At 38.2% G+C, this 22,485-nt stretch overlaps 1 long non-coding RNA gene and 1 pseudogene across 1 annotated transcript in view; one reads left to right on the top strand and one right to left on the bottom strand.

Moving 5' to 3' along the window:
• LOC149747823 (uncharacterized) overlaps positions 1–22,485 on the top strand; it is a 75,234-nt gene that overhangs the window by 33,853 nt on the left and 18,896 nt on the right. The gene's annotated exons all lie outside the window — the stretch shown is intronic.
• LOC149747824 (centrosomal protein of 78 kDa pseudogene) lies at positions 10,723–12,130 on the bottom strand (annotated as a pseudogene).

Below are 22,485 nucleotides of genomic sequence, written 5' to 3'. Positions count from 1 at the left end.
CTGTATGTTTTCTTTGGAAAAATGTCTATTCAGCTCTTCTGCCCATTTTTTTAAATCAGATTTTTTATATTAATAAATTTATAATTTTAATATAGTTAAATTCATCACTTTTGCTTCATACAATGTATGCTTCTTTATTTTTCAAAGATCTATTTCATCTCTTACCCTGAAATCACAAATATACTACCTAGCAATTTCTTTTATTCTCTCTAGATTTTATTTTTCACATTTAGATATTAAAACTATTGTATTTTAGTTTTGTACATTAGGTGGAATTATATAACATAATGGTTAATAGAATGATTTCTGTGGGGTTTAAGTTCCAGCTCCACCATGTACTTCTTAGGCTAGTCATTTTATCTCTCATACCTCGGTTTTTCCACCTGTAAAATGAGGATAATAGTTTATGCCTTGTGGATTTTTTTGTGAAGATTAGGTGAGCTATATAGGACTGGGTACAACATAAGTGATATCACTAGGTTAAGATCCAGTCTCATATCTCTTTTCAAAATGAGACTGTTTCCCCAAAAGCTGTAATTCAGCTTCCTCCATTGGACTATGATTCCATCTCTTTCATGTGCCAACTTCCTATCTGTATATAGCTCTATTTCTAGGCCACCTGTTTGATTTGTTTTCTTGTTTGCCATTTCTTCCAAGGGCATCACACAGTTCTTATCCATCATGACTTCCCAATACATCTTAATGTATAGGGCACATTCTCCATTTTGAGCTTATTTTTCAAAACTACCTTAGCTATATGGAGAACTTTATTCTTCCAGATACATTTTATTTTATTTTATTTTATTTTAATTTTGTATAGGAGATAGAGCAATCTGCTCTTTTTTTTTCTTTTTTTTTCTTTTGGCTGCATTAGGTCTTCATTGCTGCGTGTGAGCTTTGTCTAGTTGCAGCGAGGGGTGGGGCAGGAGGCTACTCTTTGTTGTGGTGCACAGGCTTCTCATTGCAGTGGCTTCCCTTGTTGCGGAGCACAGGCTTCAGGCTCGTGGGCTTCAGTAGTTGTGGTTCGTGGGCTCTAGAGTGCAGGCTCAGCAGTTGTGGTGCACCAGCTTAGTTGCTCCGTGGCATGTGGGATCTTCCTGGACCAGGGATTGAACCCATGTTCCCTCCATTGGCAGGCAGATTCTCAACCACTGCGCCACCAGGGAAGTCCCCCGGATACGTTTTAGAATCACTTTTTTATGCTGTCCCTCAAAAAAAAAAAAAAAAAAGCTTGGCCTTTTATTACAGTTGCATTTAATTTTATAGATTAATATAAGGACATTTATATTTTTATAGCAAGTCATCTCATCCATACCTGTGATATATATTTCTTTTACTCATGTGTCCTCTAATAAAGTTTTCATTATGAAGATTTTCTGCATAATTTATTAGGTGAAACCCCATACTCTCTATAGGTTTTGTTACTATGGTAAATTCATCTTGTGTTGTATCTAGATATTGATGCTATGGAGGAACACAATTGATTTTGGTGTATTAATTTTTTTCCAGCCCCTATGTTGAGCTCTTTTCTTAGATTTAATAGCTTATTGATTTCCCTTTGTTTCCAATGAAATACATAATCAAAACAATCTATAAATATGACATTTTTATCTATATTCTTCTAAACCTTCTCTCTCTTTCTATTTCTCTCAATACACAGCTCCAAAAAGGTCAGTTCCAATAGACCAGTAATGTTAGAAATCTTTATCTCAATTCTCTCCTTAAAGGAAATGCTAAGTTTTTAAAAAAATTAGTAGTATAATAATTTTTGTTAGTGTAGACATGTGCCATGTATTTTTGGTGTATAGCCTTTATCAAGGAAAGATAGTTATTATTTGGATCTAGTTTTATAAAATTTACCCTACCCAATAGATTTTGAACCTCATGGGATGCTTTTTATCTCCTCTATCTAAAAAGAATGATATGATTTTCTCCTTTTTTTTAACTAATACAGTGAATCACATGAATTGATTGGCCGATACTGAACCAACCTTGCATTCTCAAGGATAAACCCACTTGACCAAATCGTATTAGAGTATAGATTAGCTTTTGCTGTATTACAAACCACCTCACAACTTAGTGGCTTAGGGAGATCAGCTCGGTGCTTTGTGACCACCTAGAGGGGTGGGATAGGGAGGGTGGGAGGGAGGGAGACACAAGAGGGAAGAGATATGGGAACATATGTATATGTATAACTGATTCACTTTGTTATAAAGCAGAAACTAACACACCGTTGTAAAGAAATTATACTCCAGTAAAGATATAAAAAACAAAACAACAACAACAAAAAACTTAGTGGCTTAAAATAGCAGTTACTTGGCAATTTGGGACTGGATTCATCTGGGTAGTGTTTACTTTTGGTTTTATCTGGGCTCCTTCATGCAGTTTTAGTCAACTGATGGATCAGCTGAGTGAGAGCTGGTCTGAGACAGCCTCACTCACAGGTTTGGTGGTTGGCATGGACAGTGGGAGCACCTGGTCCACTTGTCTTCAGAACCTAGTGGGCTAGTCCTCGGCAACTGAGCCATCAAGCTCTTTTGCTATTGTCTCATCATGTGGGTTGCGTATGCCAAAGCGCAGTCCTGCTGAAGTGGTGACTCAGGAATGAGGGTGTCAGAAGGGGATTGTACCATAATTTTTGAAACATCCTATCACAATGTTTTTAATATATCTTAAAACTCCGTGGAATAATAGTGTATTTAGGTTTTTGACATATTTTTAATAAGGAAAATTTGATTGTAATGTTTTTTTATATTGCCCCTGTTTGGTATAATATTCTTCTTGCACCTCTAGCCCCATTATTCTAGCTTGGGGTACTTAAAATGTATTGAAGGGGATAGAAATGAGTATTGCATCTTAAATAAAATAGTCTTGGACAAGTGGTTCCCACTTATCACTGAGGTTGTTCAAAAGGCTGCACTCTCACAGTGGACTATTGAACCCTTATGCACACCAAGCATTACATCTCACTCACACCTTACTAGCATTCTTGTGCTGGTTCCTTGATTTTAATTTAAAAAGTAATAAGTACTTGAAAAAATACAGAGTAAGAAGCAAAAACCCTCCATCACCCTAGTCTCTTTCCCTCACAGGGGAAGCAACTATAAAGTTAAGATGTCAATTTAAAAATATTTACAAGATGAAAATGATTCTCAAAAGTCCTTGGGGGCATTTAATCATTGAAGGGTATGCTGAAGAAGGTAAGTAACAGTTTGACCTCCAATCCAGAGACTATTGGCAATAAGTGTAAACAGTGCTCTAACAACATGGCCTAATAGAACTATAGAGCTAAAGAAAAAGCTAGGATTAGGATTATTGGGTCCAAATTCACATTGTTCATAGTGAAGAACCTTAAAATCATGAAATATTGACTGATCTCTAATTCTAAGTCATTCCAGAATGCTATTTTCTATGTCAAAGAGTGGAGTTTGAGAGAGAAATAAGAAGGAATAAAGTCCAGTTTGGTTTTAAAGAATCATGGAGAAATGAAGATTATTTCTTTCATAATTTCCCTGTAGATAGAGCTCTTCTATGAGTGACTGTTTCACTAAAGCAGGGAAATACAGGGTGTTATCCAGAAAATCGTATCAGTTTACTTCAAGTCAGTCCTCTTCTGGGCAAACACATCTTTAACTTCATTTGTATTATATAGTATTTTAAATTATGAATTGTTTTGTCTTCTCAGGTCAGTTTCTTCTAGCCACGTGGGTTTGTTCTCTATTTATTCCTTCCTTCTTCCCTCTCTTCCTTCTCTCCTGTACTCCCTTTTTATTAGTGAATTGGAAAGACGATTTCCTTATATATGCTAAACTATGCAATAGCAAAACCCCAAAATATAACTAACATTTTATGAAGAAGACAATAACGAAAAAAAATTATAGTGGAAAAATCTTAGGAAACTGGAAGGAATTTGGGGGTCTTTCTGTCTCGAAGTAGATTTGGAATGTGCATTTCAGGTTCTCTTTTATAATGCAGGGTTGCTAGTTGAGCCTTTATTTTGTTTCCAGAAAAACAATCAGCTTACATATTTTTTTTAAACAAGGTTTTCTTCACCTTTGGAAATTAGTAATGATTAAAAAGAATATTATACAGTTAAGTGATGTCTAATTTTTTTCCTCATGAGTTCACTGTACTTCAGGTTATAGCCCTGATCTGTTTAATCCTCCAACAATCCTGAGAGGGAGCAAAGGGGCAGATGTTCTTTCCTCATTTCACAGATGAGAAAACTGAGGTTCAAAGATTCAAAGTGAGGTTAAGTGCTTCTGCCAAGTTCATTCTCTGAGGTGAAGCTGGAGCCAGGAATAGCACCTCATCCTCTTGTTTTCTCTCATGTGATACTCCATCCGCTGACCCACTCTGACTATAAAAACGCACTGTACCAGGCCTCACACAGTCCCTGAAACGTCCTTTTAGTAGGATACTATGGTAGTGACAAGATTGAACAGATATAAAGAATGCTGTAAAAAAGGACCTGTCTTTTTTGTTGACTCCATCCCGTAAAATTCCACAGCCACACTGCATGAGAAACATGAGACATCCATTAAGATCATGTTCCCATTAGTTCCCAAAATCTAGCTAGAACTAGATTTTGCAGAAATTGAAGACACATCTTGTGGCCTGACTGCTGAAAATGAGTGTCTCAGGAGTCAGAGAGGCATTGCTGCTCAACGAAGTCAAGAATGCCCTTTGCTAATTGTCTCTCCTCCATTTCTGAGGGAATTTAAATTCATGATCGGCGCCATATATTATACTTCAATACTATTCATCATCCATCTTGTACGTATTTGCAGGAAAGAATGTTGCCCAAGTCATTATATCCCGCCATGATTCACAGTCGTATGACCTTAGGTGGCAGCTCAGCAGGAGCTTACCAGTGCCTTAAATCATCCCTGTTGTGGACATACAAGAGTGTGACCTCTGACTTCCCAAGCTGTCTCTTCATGAAATGAAAATGGAACTGAGAGTTTAGGGGAAAGTTTTGAAAGTGTCTGGCTCTTGTAGTCATCTAATGAGGTCCTCATTTCTAGCTGCTAAGCATGCCCTTTAATTGATGGTCACTCGAAAATCAATGATAATGTAACTGTCCAACTCTTTGGAGCTATTTTTCTCTCTGCTTTCTATCCTGCAAGTACATGATAAAAGCAACCACCCATTCAGCCATTATCTTGTGTCACTTACTATTCAGAGATCAGTCTTCCTTTATGTGCTCCTTCAGGAAAGACCTGGGTTGTACTTTTCACTTGCCTTTCAGGCACAGAGTAGGGTCCTTGGCACAGATTAAGTCCTCAAAAATGTTAGATGAGTGGATGGGTGGGCAGTGGATTGCAGTACATGAGCAACTACATTAGCATTGTGATACATGACAAGGAAATGACCTCAGTTGGGGAAATAAATGCCTAGCACATATGCCACCACTTTCCCCTTCCATCTTCATTACAGTCCTTACTAATCTATTATGACATTTTTCCCCATTGGGTCTAGACATGACCTCAGGATCCTTGTAGAATATAAACAGTCCTGTGCAATGTAAACCTTGTATAATGTAAACAATGCTTTACTGTTTGATTTGAGTTGGGACACGAGAAGAATCCTATTTTCCGTCCATAACATAGACGTTGGGAATAATAACTAATGCTCATGTAAACATATAGATTCATAGGATAGAAAAAATAATTTTTAAGGAATGACCTAGTACAGAGTCAGGGGGAAAATATATGTTAACTTGATTATAGAAATTTGGTTCAGCCACTCAGCTTCAACCTTCAAACATCATGTCACTTTTTATTTTAAATCAACATATGAATCCAAGGTATAGCAAAATAAACCATTAACCTTGCAGAACAGGGCCCTTCTAGATATGATCTCGTTAGGACCTGATCCTCCATGGTTGTATCTACACAGAGGGGTAATGCCAGTCCCCTACTGGGAAGTTGAATTGGAGGAAGAGATAGACATAGAGGTACTATGGATAATTCTAGACTGACATGGTCATCAAGAAGTCCTGTGAAAAATAATTTCTGGTGAGTATAGAGTAAATCAGCAATGAGAAACGGAGAGGGTTGGAATTAAGTAGACTCATCACTAGTCCGTGGTTATTACCAGTGTACAGGTTTAGCAATGAATTACTCAAGGTAATTGGTGCTAGGTAGTATGACAAACACTCCTGAAAGCCAAGTGTCTTAACTTAATAAATGTTTATTTCTCTTGTCAGAGACCCGTGTGAATTAGGTGGTTCATTCTTAGCAGATTGCTTTCAAGTAGTGAATCAGGAACCCATGCCCCCTCCACCTTGAGGTGTTGTCTTAAATGCATGACTACCTAAACTACAGCAGAAGGGAACATGGGCAATCATGCATAATACCTCCTGGCCAGGCCTGACATACCCTTTCAACAAGAATGCAAAAACTTGACCTCTGCCTGGCTTCAAGGGAGGTTAGAAAAGGTCATTGTTCTGTGTGTCCAGGAAGAGGAGAATGAAATGCGTCTCACTGTCTCATCCATAGCTGAAGGCAGGTAATCTGTGACAGAGAGCAATGTTTGCAGATGGTGATACATGAAGATTGAGGAAGATTGATTTCTCAGTCATTGAGGAGTACTGTTCCATCTAACTGAGTTCTGAATGGTAATAAAGTCATCCACTGAAAACTTACCAATCTAGTTTGTGTGCAAGATATTATGAATTATAGTCTTACCATTAATTTAGCAGACACAAATATTTACATCTACCAAGCACTGTGCTGGCAACTGCAGCTTACCAGCACTTCTTTCCTGGGCCCTGGATAATTTCCAGTAGTTGGTATCAGGATCTAAGCTATCCACTTGATGTGGACACTAGTCCCCTTGTAGCCCTCTCAGGAGCCTTTAACCATTCGTGGCCAAAAACAAAGGAAATGGGCAAGAGTTACTGCTCTGCTTATCAGAAAGTGTCTCCTAAAGTCTTGTCTCCTAAATCATTTTTATGGCCCCTTTATAGTAATTCTTTCTTTATTCACATTTCTTGGCCTACTGAACACTATAATTAAATCCTCCCTCAATTTTCTTTTTCCTGAAGTATATAAAACTACATTTTCTTCAGCCTTTTTTTAAAAAAAATGATAATTGTTTATTTGTATTTGGAAAATCTAATGAGATCACATATTTAAAAATCACATACTATCAAAAGATAGATAGTAGTAGTAATTCCTTCTGGAATATTTTTCCCCCTCGTCCAACCAATGTTAGGTCCCTTACCCCCTTTCTTAGCAACTTTTATTAATTTCTTATGTGTCTATCAGAAGTTTTTTGTGGCAAAGGTACATGTGTATGTTTCAGAGGTTACTGTTGTCATGAATTCACAGAAGCCAGAGCCTGGAAAGCATTAAGTGGTCCTGAGCACCCCATTTCCAATGAGAGAGCGTAGCAGTGCTCAAACGGCTGGGTGCCCTATAATTCAACTCAATTCTGGCACTATCTACCTGTAGACAGCATCAGATCTCACGTGTTAAGGGCTCAGTCCAGCAGGAATGCACACACACACTTCAGGTGCCAGTCACCAAGTATATGTTGTCACCTGTGCTTCTGACCCTTGTACCACAGATCAGAGGTTCCAACGACCCCCTTCTTAGCTTTAATTAATTTGCCCAAGTGACTCATAGAACTCACAGAAATATTCTATTAACTAGATTAACCGGTGTATTATAAAATGATAAAACTCAGCAACAGCCAGATAGAAAACTTGTATAGGACGAGGTATGAGGAGAAAGCATGGAGCCCACTCTCCCCAAATCTCCATGTGCTCACCACCTGGGAAGCTCCCTGAACCCTGTCCTTGGGGGTTTATGGAGGCTTCAGGACACAGGCCTGACTGAATAACTCATTGGCCATGGGCGATTGAGCTCAGTCTTGAGTGGCTCTTCCCTGCCCTGAGGGCAAGGGGGTGGGACTGAAAGTTCCAACCTCTAATCACAAGGTTGGCTCCACAGGCTGCCCGCTCCCATCCTTAGGTGCTTTCCAAAGATCACCTTGTTAACATAACAAAAGACACCATTATCATCTCATCACTTAGGAAATCCCAAGGGTTTTAGAAACTGTGGCAGAAACTGGGACAGAGACCAAAAATATAATTCTTATTACTCCTAAAGCACAGTTATCTAGGTAAATGTTTGTATCACCCCAAACAGGCAGTAGTCACCAGGGAAAATAAGTTAATTGCCAGTCTTTTCTATTAATTTTTAAAAATCAGATTTAAGAAGAGAATTTTTTTAATGGCCAGTGAAAATGTCTCTTACTTTAGCTCTTGCCCTTTTCTACTTATTATTTATTTTTTCAATTTTTAGTTTAGTTTTGAAAAGTGTCTTTAAGTTATTTTAAGGTTAGAACCGAACCTTCCAGGGTTAAAAAAATATTGCGTCTCTTCAAAGAGATTATTTTAGACTTAGTGAAATGGATTTGATGCTAGAGAACATGTGACATCATACATTTGACCTTTTTGAAATGATTTACATTATATCAGCTACACTTTAAGTCCAGCAACTGTAACCAAAAAAAAAGAAAGAAAAAACCCTACTAATTAAGGCAACTTTGCAGATTGATGGCATTAGATTATCAATTAAGATCTCAGTTTTAAACCAGATTTTTCCTCTAAATAGTGATCCAAAGAACACTAGTTTTAGGGTCAGTCTAATTAGTCAGACAGCTTCCTGATTGTTTAGCGCCTTCACTTGAAGTTTGTTAAATATTTTGAATATCACCTATGCTCCCATGGGACATTAGTGAATGAAGTCAACAAAAAAGGGAAAAAAAGTAAGAAAAAGGATTTTGTAGTAAAATAAACTTGAGAAATCCTGGGTTCAGTAAATTTAAACATGTGTCGTGACTGCAGGACTTTTGAGATGTGGAATGAGCTATAATGTGCTCTGTGAATTTCACTGTTAAGTAGAGTTTGGTCTGAAGTGTTTTTAAACTTTATTTGGCTCTACAACCCTTTGTCAGTGGAACATTTTAAAGGACTCTGTTTCTAGCAACTTTGGAAAATGCTGTTCTGGTCTCAGTTAAGCCCTTGAAATCTTAGCATTTGGAAGGAGATCCACACACAAGCTCATCCAATTTCTGGTACAGAAATCTGCCATGTATCCATGCTATAGGCTCACTCAGCTGTGGATGAGTATTTTGATAACAAAATGCTCATTACCCATAAATCAGCTGATTCTATAGTCAGAATGCTGGTCTGTTAGGAGGTTTTAACCTTTTAAGTGCCTTTTACTATTAGAAAATTTTAAGTTTTAAAATTTTGTCTATTGGACCTAGATCTGATCTCTGGATTAAGATAAGTCCTACTCAAGTAAAAGAATCCTTATTTTTCAAGGATGATTTGTACATGAAAAAAAAAATCCATATACTTAAAATCATCTGTAGTGACTGAAGAGTAATTGAAAATACATTTGAAAATAATTTTCATTTGAAACTTATGTCAAAATATTATATAAACGAATCCAGTATATTTTCTCTTATAGCCAGTAAAATTTAGGTTAAATTTTAATTAAGCACAAGTGCCACAATTAAAAAAAAAGAATTACATTTTGTTTTGAGTGATTATTTCAGCAAAACTGGTTTATGGGACAGTAAACTGTCCTTCACTGCATGTTCAATGTTAGCAGCTCAAACAGGCTAATTCTGGTAAAAATTCAACAGTTTTCCAAGGCCTTCTCTTAGTTATTTGATACTCAATTGTTTTTTCTTTTACTTCTATTCTATTGTATCTCTTTTTTAAATTGTTAACTACACATCCTCATTTATCAATGGCTTTGTATGTTTAACCCAGCAGATCTCTGGTATTATTTACAATGGCTTCATGATAGTATATCTTTAAAATTCAGAATTTCACTTTAAAGTTGAATTTTATTTCTATTATACGGTATTATGTTTATGTTATGAATCCATCAGTGAGTAATTTGCTGAAACAGGATGATCAGTTTGCTGACTTAGAAGGGCTGGAATCTATAGACACCTTAAAATTAGGATGTAGATAACGAATAGTTGGATGACAAGAAACCCTGTTATATGAAAACAGGGATAATGAGTGTTCCAAATCTTATCTTTTCTGTTCTTACTTTTCTCCAAAGGTTAGCTCTAGAGTCCTTAATTCTCCATTCATTATTAAATTATTGACTATTTTGCCACAACTACTGAGCCTGCGCTCTAGAGCCTGCGAGTCACAACTACTGAAGCCTGTGTGCCACAACTACTGAACTCCATGCACCTAGAGCCCATGCTTTGCAACAAGAGAAGCCACCAAAATGAGAAGCCTGCACACCGCATAGAAGAGTAGCCCCCACTCACCGTAACTACAGAAAGCCCGTGTGTAGCAATGAAGACCCAACACAGCCAAAAATAAAATAAATACATTTATTTTTTAAAAAGTGGATGTATTTAAAAAAACCCCAAAAGGTCCTACTGTATAGCACAGGGAACTATATTCAATATCCTGTGATAAACCGTAATGGAAAAGAATATGAAAAAGAATGTATATAAATGTATAAATGAGTCACTTTTCTGTGCAGCAGTAATTAACACAACACTGTAATTCTACTATATGTCAATAAAAAATAAAATTTAAAAAAACTGCCATAAAAATCACCACAGAAGGGGACTTCCCTAGTGGTCCGGTGGTTAAGACTTCGCCTTCCAATGGAGCGGGTGAGGGTTCGATCCCTGGTTGGGGAGCTAAGATCCTACGTGCCTTGCGACCAAAAAACCAAAACATAAAACAGAAGCAATACTGTAACAAATTCCATAAAGACTTTAAAAATAGTTGACATCAAAAAAATCTTTAAAAAAATCACATAAATCAGAAAGAAATGAAACATAATAAAGTCCATACATTAAAAAAAAAGAGCATGGGTTCTGGTCACATCCCAGCTTCCCACTTACTTACAGCTGTGTAATTCTGGGCAACTCACATAATGTCTCCTCAGACTCCTCATCTATAAATGGGGATGGTAATAGTTCCCTACCTCATAGTGTTGCTGTAATCCATAAACACGGTTAAGTGCCTTGGTAAATTGTTTGATGCTCTTTGGTTATTGTGAATTAAAATATGTCAATGGCTTCTGGCCATACGATTTATAATAGTTTGACAGTTAACCAAATGGTAAAACTATTCCATTTATTATTCCCATCTCTTTTTACCCCTTACCCTGTTTTGTTGTTTATGTTTTCTCCCACCACAGAGTGTCAGTTCCAGGAGAGTAAAAGCTTTATTTTGTTCACTGCTGAAAGCAATAGCACCCAGAAAAGTACTGTACATATGAAGCCCTCAGTAAACACTAGCTGAATGAATGGTGCAAACTGTCACAAGGAAAAATACACCAAAACTTTCATTATAAATAAAAAAGTATAGACAAATCTTTCTCTAATGGCTTCCAGTCAAGTATTTTAAAACACCATATGCTATAATAAAAACGTAAGTAATTTATTAAAATTTGAAGGCAAAAACATAATTTTAAGAGATTTTAAAAGATTTAGACCTATGTTAGGCGTGATGGAATATGGATGCTTTCTGGAAATTCACAATCAGATCCAAGAGTATCACTTTCAGAATGTTCTAGTAGACTGAGTTTACTTTTATTTGTCTTTGAAGAAACAGTCACTATTGTACTCTCTTTCTTAACAGAAATGTGTTTTTTCGAAGACTCACTTCTAATTGGTTCATTAAGCAAAGAATTATTTTGCCCAATTCCTTTGCTTTTCTGCTTTACAGGTGAGTCAGAGCAGGAATGCAGGTCCTTCCCAGGTTGTTTCTTAGCAGAGTAGTTTTTGGTATATTATGCTCTGGTCATTTTCTCTGAGGAAGACCTGGTATTTCTAGGTAATTCCTCTTCTTTTCTTTGACTTCCAGTTCCAGAAATGACGTCTGCTGAAGGAGAACATGTTCTAGCAATGAAATCTTCAAAAGACTCCTGCCGCTGCTCTGTGACTGCGACCCCCAGGTTGTCTTTGGAGTCTCTAAGGCCTCCTGAGTAGAGACTGGGACATGGAAGGTGTCGACAGGCAAAGGAATCCCAGCATCACCAGTAATTTTCTGAAACTGGAGGGAAAGACAAAAGACAAGACAAAAATTCAGTGATGAACAAAGCCAACCATTCAAAAGTAGAGTTCAAAACTTCAGTGTTACTCTGTGATCTTATTGTTAACACAGTCAATTGATTATTCAGAAGATTTCAGAGCCAGTTTTTCTCTAATTATATCCTGCCAAGTGATTCTCAGCTTAACCTAGCTATATCCAAGGCTATGTCTGCTACAAAATTAATTTCTTTGCTATCCTCCAGGCACATGTAAACAGTATATAATATAGTTTGTGACCAGACTGTCAGTTCCCAAGACCAGTTCCCAAGACCAGTCAGTTCCCAAGACCAGTCTGAGATTGGCTGAGCTGGGCGAAGGGGGCTCCAAGTGAGGCTGGAGGAAAAGCTGACAGGTTTCCCCTCCCGTTCCCATGACCAGGTGAGTCACTGTAATATCTTACGTATCAGCTATGTCAAGATTACTTATTTTAAAAATTATATCAGTACGTGTACCTCCATTAGTGTTCCTTCATTGTTAAGCTGACTGCATACAAATAGAAACCTAGATAAAATATGAATAGAACAGACATTTATACAATTTTAAATTTGGAATATTTTCTGTAATGTTTTCTTTCTTCATTAAGGAGAGTTTGCTTTAACTCATACATTTTCTAAAGAACTTCCAGTTTTCTTATGTACAACAATACAGTATCATGAAACAGGCCCACATTCACTAATCTCAGATTTGGAGAGGACTCCAGAGTCTTCTAGCTCCCGAGCATGTGAACTATTAGAGACTGACCATTATTATTTTCTCTCTGACTTGGTCATTTCCTTTTTGCTAATCACTCTTAGAATCCTTAAGTGCTGTCCTCTCCACTTACTTGGAGATTTTGCGTTGGTCCTGGGGCACTCTGCTTTGATTCTGATTTTTCTTCTTCAAGTGCCTTCTTTTCTTCTTTAGGTGGACTACTAACAGTAGAATTCATCTGGGGACGACCTAGTCAATGAAAATCTGACTGATCTATACCAGCCATTGTGGCCAGCTGCCCAAGCCTGGACCAGAGGAGGAAAGGAGAAAAGACAAAGGTTATTACAATCACAGAAGAGCAGTTTAGATTTCCCCAGACCTACAATCATGAAATACTTCTAAAATCTTAAAAGCCAACATCCTACTCCATACTACAAGCCTCTCTCTCCCCCAAATTCTCAGCCCTTTCCAGATTCATCCTCTAGGAGACATCCCACTGTCTCACTAGCAGCTTCAACATGTACCATGCACCCCGTCCACTGCCAGTCACACCTCCATTCCCACACTTCTTTACCACCTTTCCTCCAGTTTCCAAGAATGTGTTTGTTCCTTCCTTCCCAACACCAACTCATTCACTGACAAAACACCACTCCATCAACTATCAATCTCCACTTCCCTCTTTCAGCAAAATTGCTCACGGTTGAGAACCACTGACCTATATCTTCCCTGCAGATTAATAATAATTTTTATGTCTAAGACAAAAATAACTTTAATTCAAACTTATCAAACAAGCAAAGTAAATGGAAGATAGGAAAATTCTTATCCATTCCCGAATATTTTCAATGAAAACTGCTTTCAATTTAGTCTTTACAAAAAACTGTACCTACTAATTACTCTGTCTACAGGTTACTCTTTTATAATGGGCTCCCCACTCTACCAAAGCAGGCTCCCCTATTTGCATTTCTTAAAAAATTTAATTCCTCCTTTTAAAACGTCAACTATATTACCTATAATTACACTAAATTTGGCTAAATACGGCCACGTAAGTGATGAAAATTGCTCCAGTTCCTCAGCAAACTACCATTATAGTCGCAAAGAGAAGAACGCCATGAAGAGAAATGAACTAACCCAGCATCTTTAAGGAGATCCAAGAAAGCATGGAACTTCTGAAAAGAATTCTCAATGCTGCCCAAAACACCTTCATCATCCAGGATCATGCTTGTGGACATGAAGGGCTTCAGACAAAGAGAAATTTACATTTCTTAACTGGGCATTTTCATGTTCCAGCTATAAAAGAAGATGGAAAATGTCTGACATGATTTTTTTCTCATTGTCATCAAAAGTAGTCTTGCCTAGTTTCAAGGAACAAAACTGAAACACTCAAAATGTAATTAATCTGTAATTAACCTAACTCTCCACCAGTAAAGACAGAGACCATTATCACATAATAACCAAAACCCCCAGGCACCCAACAAAGTTTCCTATATAACGCTTAGGTGGTATATAAATAAACCAAAGTTATCGTTTTATTAATGATCTTTCACAAAAGATCACATTTCTAACTGGTTCAATTCATAATGGAGCCTCATTCCACATCAGAAAATTACCTGCTTTAAGTTTCCCTTAAATTAGAAAGTGAATTATAGAATCTGATCTGAACAAAACATTACAACTCTGCTGAATGTTAAGAATTAACTTTAGTGAACAAAATATCTAATGCTTACGTTTAAAAGTCCTAAATCATACCCAACCCTTAAATGTACGATCACCAATGTTTTCTTTGGCTCCTTCAAAATATTCACTCCCGTGCACTCTTCCCCTTCCGCTCATCACCTATGCACTTAAAACCCCCTATAAGCTCAACTCCAGTATTTCTCAGAAAGGCTGTTATGTTCATGATGCCCCTTTTGCCTTATATAAGCAGGTGCTCACCATTTGTTGAATGAGTGTCCGCCAATCCAGTGGATATGCACTTTGAAAAATTCCTCCCTATGCTCAACCTCTGATAAAGTATATTTAGAACTTTTTAGATTATGCCCTGCTTTCATGCACATTACCTAATGTAATTCTTATAGTATATATTTTTATCTTTCATTGCATTCTTAGAAGTTTTCCAATATCTTAAATTTATTTAAATGATTCACTTTCCTAATTCATTGCCAGGAGAGTCTCATCATGTCTTTTATGCTACTGTATATATAGTATATGCACAAAAAGTGCTTTCTTGAATCAAAGAATCATGAACAGATCATAAGCTAATGTCATAAAGCACGTGCACGCGTGCGCACACACACACACACACACACACACACACACAACGAGATTTTCATATTTTTAAAAACATGCTTTCTGGAATATAGATCATATGATCACTAAATACCAGTAAATGCAAAAGTCCGTATGATACAACCAATTTGCAACATATTACAGTTTTAAAGTTTACAAACTATGTGTATATGGATTAAAATCAAATCGAAATAAAACCAAAACACTCCCAAAAGTATAAGAAATTGTTTACTTCATTGACTCATTTATCAGCCTTAAGTCTTATTACTCTTTCCTCCTTTAACTGCTTTAGGCACTCCTCCAGTTTTTCCTAAACAAACAGAGTAAATGTTATAACTAATTCGTAGTATAATATCCAAAAGCCTTTCCAGCTATAGGACTCATCAGGATTTAGGGGCAGAGCCAGAAGTGAACTCAGATTTTAGTCTGCTACTGGTAATATCATACCATGCTAGTGAAATGAATTATCAAAATCTATCAAATTAGCATAGTAAAGATTTATTTAAATTCCACTTTTTCCAACATAAATTTGTGGCAGCCCACCATAAAAGGCATATGCGTATAACATAGCAAGTCAGAAATAAATAGTTAAGAACAAGAAAGAAAAGTTCTATTTTTATTTGTGGGTCTCTTTATAGTAGGAACTCCTATTAATGAACATGCTTAACACACCTGAATTGCATAACTGCAGATTCAAAAGCATTTTTTTTTAAAGTAATCACTTTATTTTTTTTTGTTGCGGTACACGGGCCTCTCACTGTTGTGGCCTCTCCCATTGCGGAGCACAGGCTCCAGACGCGCAGGCTCAGCGGCCATGGCTGACGGGCCCAGCCACTCCGCGGCAAGTGAGATCTTCCCCGGATCGGGCACGAACCCGTGTCCCCTGCATCGGCAGGCAGGCGGACTCTCAACCACTGCACCACCAGGGAGGGAAGCTCCAAAAGTAATCACTTTTAAAGCAATTTACAGTCAAGCACTGTTCCTGGAGTTCCCTGGGCATTAAATCTAATCATCAAAACCCTAAGAGGGGGCTTCCCTGATGGCGCAGTGGTTAAGAATCTGCCTGCCAGTGCAGGGGACACGGGTTCGAGCCCTGGTCCGGAGAGAACCCACGTGCCTCGGAGCAACTAAGCCCGTGCGCCGCGACTACTGAACCTACGCTCTAGAGCCCCCGAGTCACAACTACTGAGCCCGCGTGCCACAACTACTGAAGCCTGCGCGCCTAGAGCCCGTGCTCCGCAACAAGAGAAACCACCGCAATGAGAAGCCCGCACACCACTACGAAGAGTAGCCCCCGCTCGACACAAGTAGAGAAAGTCCGAGAGCAGTATCAAACACCCAGCGCAGCCAAAAACAGATAAATAAAATAAATTTATTTAAAAAACAAACCGTACGAGGAAAGAACAATCACTAACTCCATGTTATTTTACAGATGAGGGAAACAGAGGCAGAGAAGTAGAGTAAGTAGAGCAGCACAGCCAAGGTCACACCACTAAGTAGCAGAGCCACACTGTGGACTCAGGAAGCTGGGTGCCATTCCTGCTCACGGAGGTGGTAGTCTTCCCATTCACCAAGGTCACTGAAATAAAATGAACACTGATAAACTCCCTTAGGAGTTTCAGGAAATAAGACACTTCGGTCCGTGAAGTGGGGACACTGCTTGCAATAGGCAGAATTCTAACAGAGCCCCTAAGACTCCTACTTACTGAAGTACACAAACCTTCCACTTATCCAATCAAACTCTAAATCTAGGTGCTGCAGTGAAGGGATTTTGCAGACGGAATTAAGGTTCAAAATCAGTTGATTTTTTTTAAGATAGGGAGATTATTCTAGGTGGATGTGACCTACTCAGGCACCCCATGAAAAGGACCTGAACTCTTCCTGAATGGAAGTACAAAAGGGACAAGAGGGAGACTCTCCATTGCTGGCTCTGAATAAGTCCAATGCTGTTGCAGGGAAGGCAAGTGAGAGGCCTCTAGGAGCTGAGACTGTCCCCCGAATGACAGCCAGCAAGGAAATGGGGACCTCTGTCCTGCAACTGCAGAATCTGAATTATGCCAACAAGCCGAAGAATCTTGGAGCCATTCTTTCCCAGAGCCTCTGGATGCTAACACAGCCAGACTGACATCTTGATTTCAGCTCTGTGACCCACACAAACTATGGTGAACATCCAGCGTTTGGGGCTCAATGTCTTACACTTAAATTTCACGTGCTTCAACACTCTCAGGAGGGAACTCACATGTTCTCGTGTGTATCTGAGCAGGAAACCCAGTCACGCTGTGCCTGGACTTCTGACCTGCAGAACTGTGAGCTAGTCAAATAGGTATTGTTTTCAGTCAGTAAGAGTGTAGTAAAAGAATCAATATCCTACTCAACCTCCAGGTTCGTGAACAAAATAAATGACTGTCATTGTTTTAGGCCACTGTTTCGGGGTGGTTTCTTATGCAGCGATAAACAATCAGAATTCCTATACTTATGAAAACAGTACGGTATATTTATACCTTTTAACTGCTTTGAACAATCACTTAAAGAATGAGGAACTCTATTATATGCCATCATTGGGAGAGGAACTGGTATCACTTTCTGGAGAGTAACTCTTGGTACCTAACAATAATCCTACATCAGGAGTTTACCCTAAGGAAATCAAAGATGTGGGCAAAGATTTATCTACCAACATGATGTCATAAGACTGTTTACAACCAAACCCTAGAAGAAAGCTAAGAGCCTCCAAATTGGGACTGGTTTAAAGAAAAACAGCTCACCGTCTGAAGGAATGCGCTATGAAGCCACTAAGAAAAGAATGACAAGAGGTCTCAACCAGAGTTAATGAATGGGCTTCAGGAGTTCTACATACATAATATATCTGTGCGTTTTTCCTGGGAGATGATGCATAAGCTTAATCAAATTCTCTGATGTAGAAGAGTATTTAGTGACATGGCAAAATATTTTTGATACTTTTTTAAGACAGAACAGCAGATTAGGTGTGTGTACACGCAGAGGTGGCTTCTGTTTCCTTCGAGAAGCTGTTCATTGTTTACAAACATTTGCTCAATGAACATATATTTTTATATTCAGAACATGTTTAAAAAATTGAGAGTCTAAGAACTTCAAATTCTTTAATGTTTCATTACTAAAGCCAGTCAAGTTTTCAATGGGGAAAAAGGAAAAAAAATGCAAAATTCCTCTACTTTTAATATGATGGTTTAATCAATCTTCTAATTGTGTTAGAAGTGTTAAATTTTTGTGAAAAAGTGTATCCTCCTCCAACAAAGTATTCATAATTCATGTCCCTTACATGGAAATATGGAACCAAAAAAGTTAGAAAGTAAATTTGCTTGATATTCTATTACTTAAGTAAGACTATTGATAAGGCTTTGGAATAATTTTCCTTCCTGTCATCTGCTCTCCTTCCTCCCTTCTGTACACCGGCTAGGGTGATTTTTCTGGGACAAAGCTTCCATCATATTGGATATCAAATTTTATGTTCAACTTTTCTCCATTTAACATTGAAATCAATCATTTCTCATATAATCAGGGGATTCATAACCTTGATTTTTTTTTGTGGGCTACAAAATATTCCACTGAGTGGGTTTACTGGTTAACCATTTTACACATTTAAATTCTTTCCAACTTTTCAATATTATCAGACAATAACCGTTTTTATGCATGAAAGCTTTTTTCCATATTGAGAATAACGTTCTTACAATAAATCCATAAAAATGAGTTTGAGATCAAAGCAAATGAACATTTTTAAGGCTCTGAGGTACCTGTCTCCAAACTTCTTTCCAAAAGATTTCTGAGATTTTACACTGCCATCAGTGATGTATCACTTGGTATATAACCTCTACTATAACTGTTGGCTTACTTCCTCACTTAGAGTGCAAGTTATTTGAAGATAGGGGGTGTATTTTATTAAGTGTTTATCCCCAGCACCTGTGCCTAGCACAACGTAGACGGTCAATAAATAATTGCTTAATAAGGAAAATCCCTGCCAATACAAGATGTACGTGTGTGAAAGACAGACTGTGTTTTTCTCTAACTGGATAGATGAAAACTTGTCATCTTCTTTAATGTGCAATATTTTTGCTTATAATTAGTAATTAAATTTCTCTTTTAGGTTATATTGTAAAAATTCAGATTCTCTGAGGCAAATGGGCCTGGCACTACCCATTAGCTATATAACCTTGGACAAGTTCTATAACTCTAGGCCTCAACTTCCTCATCTATAAAATGGAGATAAGCTCCCATATCACAGAGCTCTTGTGAGGATTACATGAGTTAAAACACATATAAAATTAGAAGAGTGCTTGGTACATAGAATATGTTCAATTAATGCTGAATGAATGAACATGCGAATGCAAACAGTAGTGAAGGGCTTAAAATGAAATGGTCTCATCCCACTCCCACATCCAGCACTCAAGAAGTGACCGATTCTTTACGCAGGTTTTTAATTGTAAAATACGATATGTGTACTGAGAAGTGCACAGAACAAAACTGTCAATGTGACAAATAAAAAGAGAATACTTACATAAACACTACTCGAATCTGAAAGTATTGATACTTGTCAGCATCTCAAACCCCGCCCCATATCCTTTTCTCATCACAAGCTCCTTCCCTCTTCCAGGTTAAACACCATCCTCACTTCTTGACAATCATTTCCTTTAACCTGCATGCATCCCTAACAAAAGAGTTTAGCTTTGTCAACATCTAACTTTATGTAGAGGATCATAGTATATGAAGTCTTTTCTATCTTATTTCTTTCTCTCAACGTTGCTTTAAAAAATTCATCCACATTGCTGCCTGTAGCTCTAGTTCATTCAATTTTATTGCTGGATAGTTTTCCCACTGTACGAATACACAAAATTTATTTAATTTTTGACTCTTAATGGACATTTGGTTTGTTTTCAGTTTGTGCTAATGCAAATCATGGACAGGAATCCTGCTGTACCGGTTATTCTGGTGTATTTACACAGGGCGGGGGTGAGGGCTGCTGGCTCACAGGCTATTTATATACCTTCAGTTGACGGAGAGTGCTAAATGCTTTCCAAAGTAGTTGTGTTGATTTATACTTCAGTATAAACAGGGTAGAAGATTCTCATAGTACTTCAGGTCTACAATACCTGATACTACCAGACTTTATTTATGTATTTGTCAATCTGATTGCCATGTAGTTTCCTTGGTTTTGACTCACTTTTCTCTTATTACTTAATGAAGTCATACACTTTTCTGTGTTTACTGGCTGTCTGGATTTCCTTTTTCATGAGGTTTATGTCAATATTGTTATTTTTTATTTATTTTTTTTATTACTATTTATTTATTTTTGGCTGTGTTGGGTCTTCGTTGCTGCGTGCAGTCTTTCTCTAGTTGCGGTGAGCAGGGGCTACTCTTCATTGCGGTGGCTTCTCTTGTTATGGAACACAGGATCTAGGCACGCGGGCTTCAGTAGTTGTGACACGTGGGCTCAGTAGTTGTGGTTCGCAGGCTCTAGAGCGTAGGCTCCGTAGTTGTGGTGCACGGGCTTCGCTGCTCCGCAGCATGTGGGATCTTCCCGGACCAGGGCTCGAACCCGTGTCCCCTGCCTTGGCAGGCAGATTCTTAACCACTGCGCCACCAGGGAGGTCCAACTATTGTTATTTTGAATTCTTCTCCATTTCCAAGTAATACTCTTACATGACTATTTTCTCACTAAACTGGAGGCATTATCTGTTCACTTTCTAACTTACTAATAAGGGTTTAGTTCCTTTACACTCTTTCCTATGTCCACACTGCTCTGTAAAGTTATGTCATCATGAGTTATTCCACTGCTCATGATCTCTTTGACTTGTAGTGATATACTTAAAAACCTACATTGTTGATCAACTATAAACTCTCTCAACGTCACGCTTTGTAAAATGAGGACATTCATACCATCTTCCCTTTTTTCTACCTCCTGTCTGCCTTCCAAACCTAGCTTTTACGTTGTCAAAGTTGAAATTTATATTCTGTTCTATGTGCAGTTAAGTCTTCTGTTATTCGAGAGTCAGTAAGGAGTAAGGTTTAAGAGAACAGGCAGAGAGCCTAAACTCAAAGCCTCGATCCAACCTTAAAATAGGTACAGCCTGGGCAAGTTCCTTCCCTGTCTTAGTTACCTGTTCTCAAAAGTGGGAATGGGGCATCCCTGGTGGCACAGTGGTTCGGAGTCCGCCTGCCGATGCAGGGGACACGGGTTCGTGCCCCGGTCTGGGAGGATCCCACATGCCGTGGAGCGGCTGAGCCCGTGAGCCATGGCCGCTGGGCCTGCGCGTCCAGAGCCTGTGCTCCACAATGGGAGAAGCCATAACAGTGAGAGGCCCGTGTACCGCAAAAAAAAAAAAAAAAAAAAAAAAGTGGGAATGATATTAGCACCAACCTCATAAGGCTATTCAGAGGATTAAATGAGTTAATATATGCAAAAACACTTAGAGCCCAATATATACTAAGTACATACTAGTACACAATACATTTCAGTACATACCAACTTAATACTAATACATACTAAGTATAGTTTACTTTAGTTATTAGTGATTACATGCAAGTTGACGATAAAAGCTGCAAACCAAGACAGTATTGCCATTATTACAATTAAATTAATATTGCCCACTGCAGATGTACTGTGTCTCTGTGTACAGACTACACCTTGTTCCATACTGTGCCAGTGTCACTGCCCTTGTGCAGGGTGACCACATACCCCAAGCCGCCTCGGGCTGTTCCAGTTTATACCTGTTGTCCTGATGTTACAGCATTAGAGCGCCTCCTTACACTATTGAAGTGTAAGGAGTTTGGACAAGTTCTGGTTTGGACAACAAATTAGATAGGTGGTCATTACCCCTGTGTGTCACTGAAAAGGGGGACATCTATAGTGTCAAGTTTAAGTGGATTCTTGTCTTCCTCACCAATAGTACGTTAAAAATCAATGATGGTTTAGTTTGCTTCATGTTTATGCCCATATAGCCTTTTCTCCTCTGGAGTTCAAGTTCCTTCTCCTCTTCCTCTCCCTCCTCCCTTCCAACAGTGCCTAATACCAAGTAAGTACAATATGCCTCAAGGTGTTTCTAAGCTCTCAATCACACAATCAATAGAAGCCTCTCCACTCTAGGCTAGCTGCAATCTGCACCGAATCCCCTATTACCTTCCTTCTTGGTTTATTGCCTCATTGTGCTGGATTATTTCTATAAATAGCTTAAGGTGTAGCACAGGAGGTCAATTTTTCAAATTTCTTTGTGTACAAAATATCTTCTTCAGCCTCCACTTATGACTGATAGTTTGGCTGGATACAAACCCCTAGGGTGAAAATTATGTGCCTGAAAAACGTTGGAGGTATCTTTCTAATGCCTTCCAGGATCCATGGTGCTGATGACAAGTATGATAAGGTCAGATTTTAACTCTTTT

Source organism: Delphinapterus leucas, chromosome 12, assembly GCF_059928025.1.
Source record: "Delphinapterus leucas isolate spDelLeu-1000000601 "Yukka" chromosome 12, BTC_Dleu_Yukka2, whole genome shotgun sequence".
NCBI lineage: Eukaryota > Metazoa > Chordata > Mammalia > Artiodactyla > Monodontidae > Delphinapterus > Delphinapterus leucas.
Note: the sequence above shows the minus strand (reverse complement) of the source record. Positions and strands in the feature narration are given on the sequence as shown.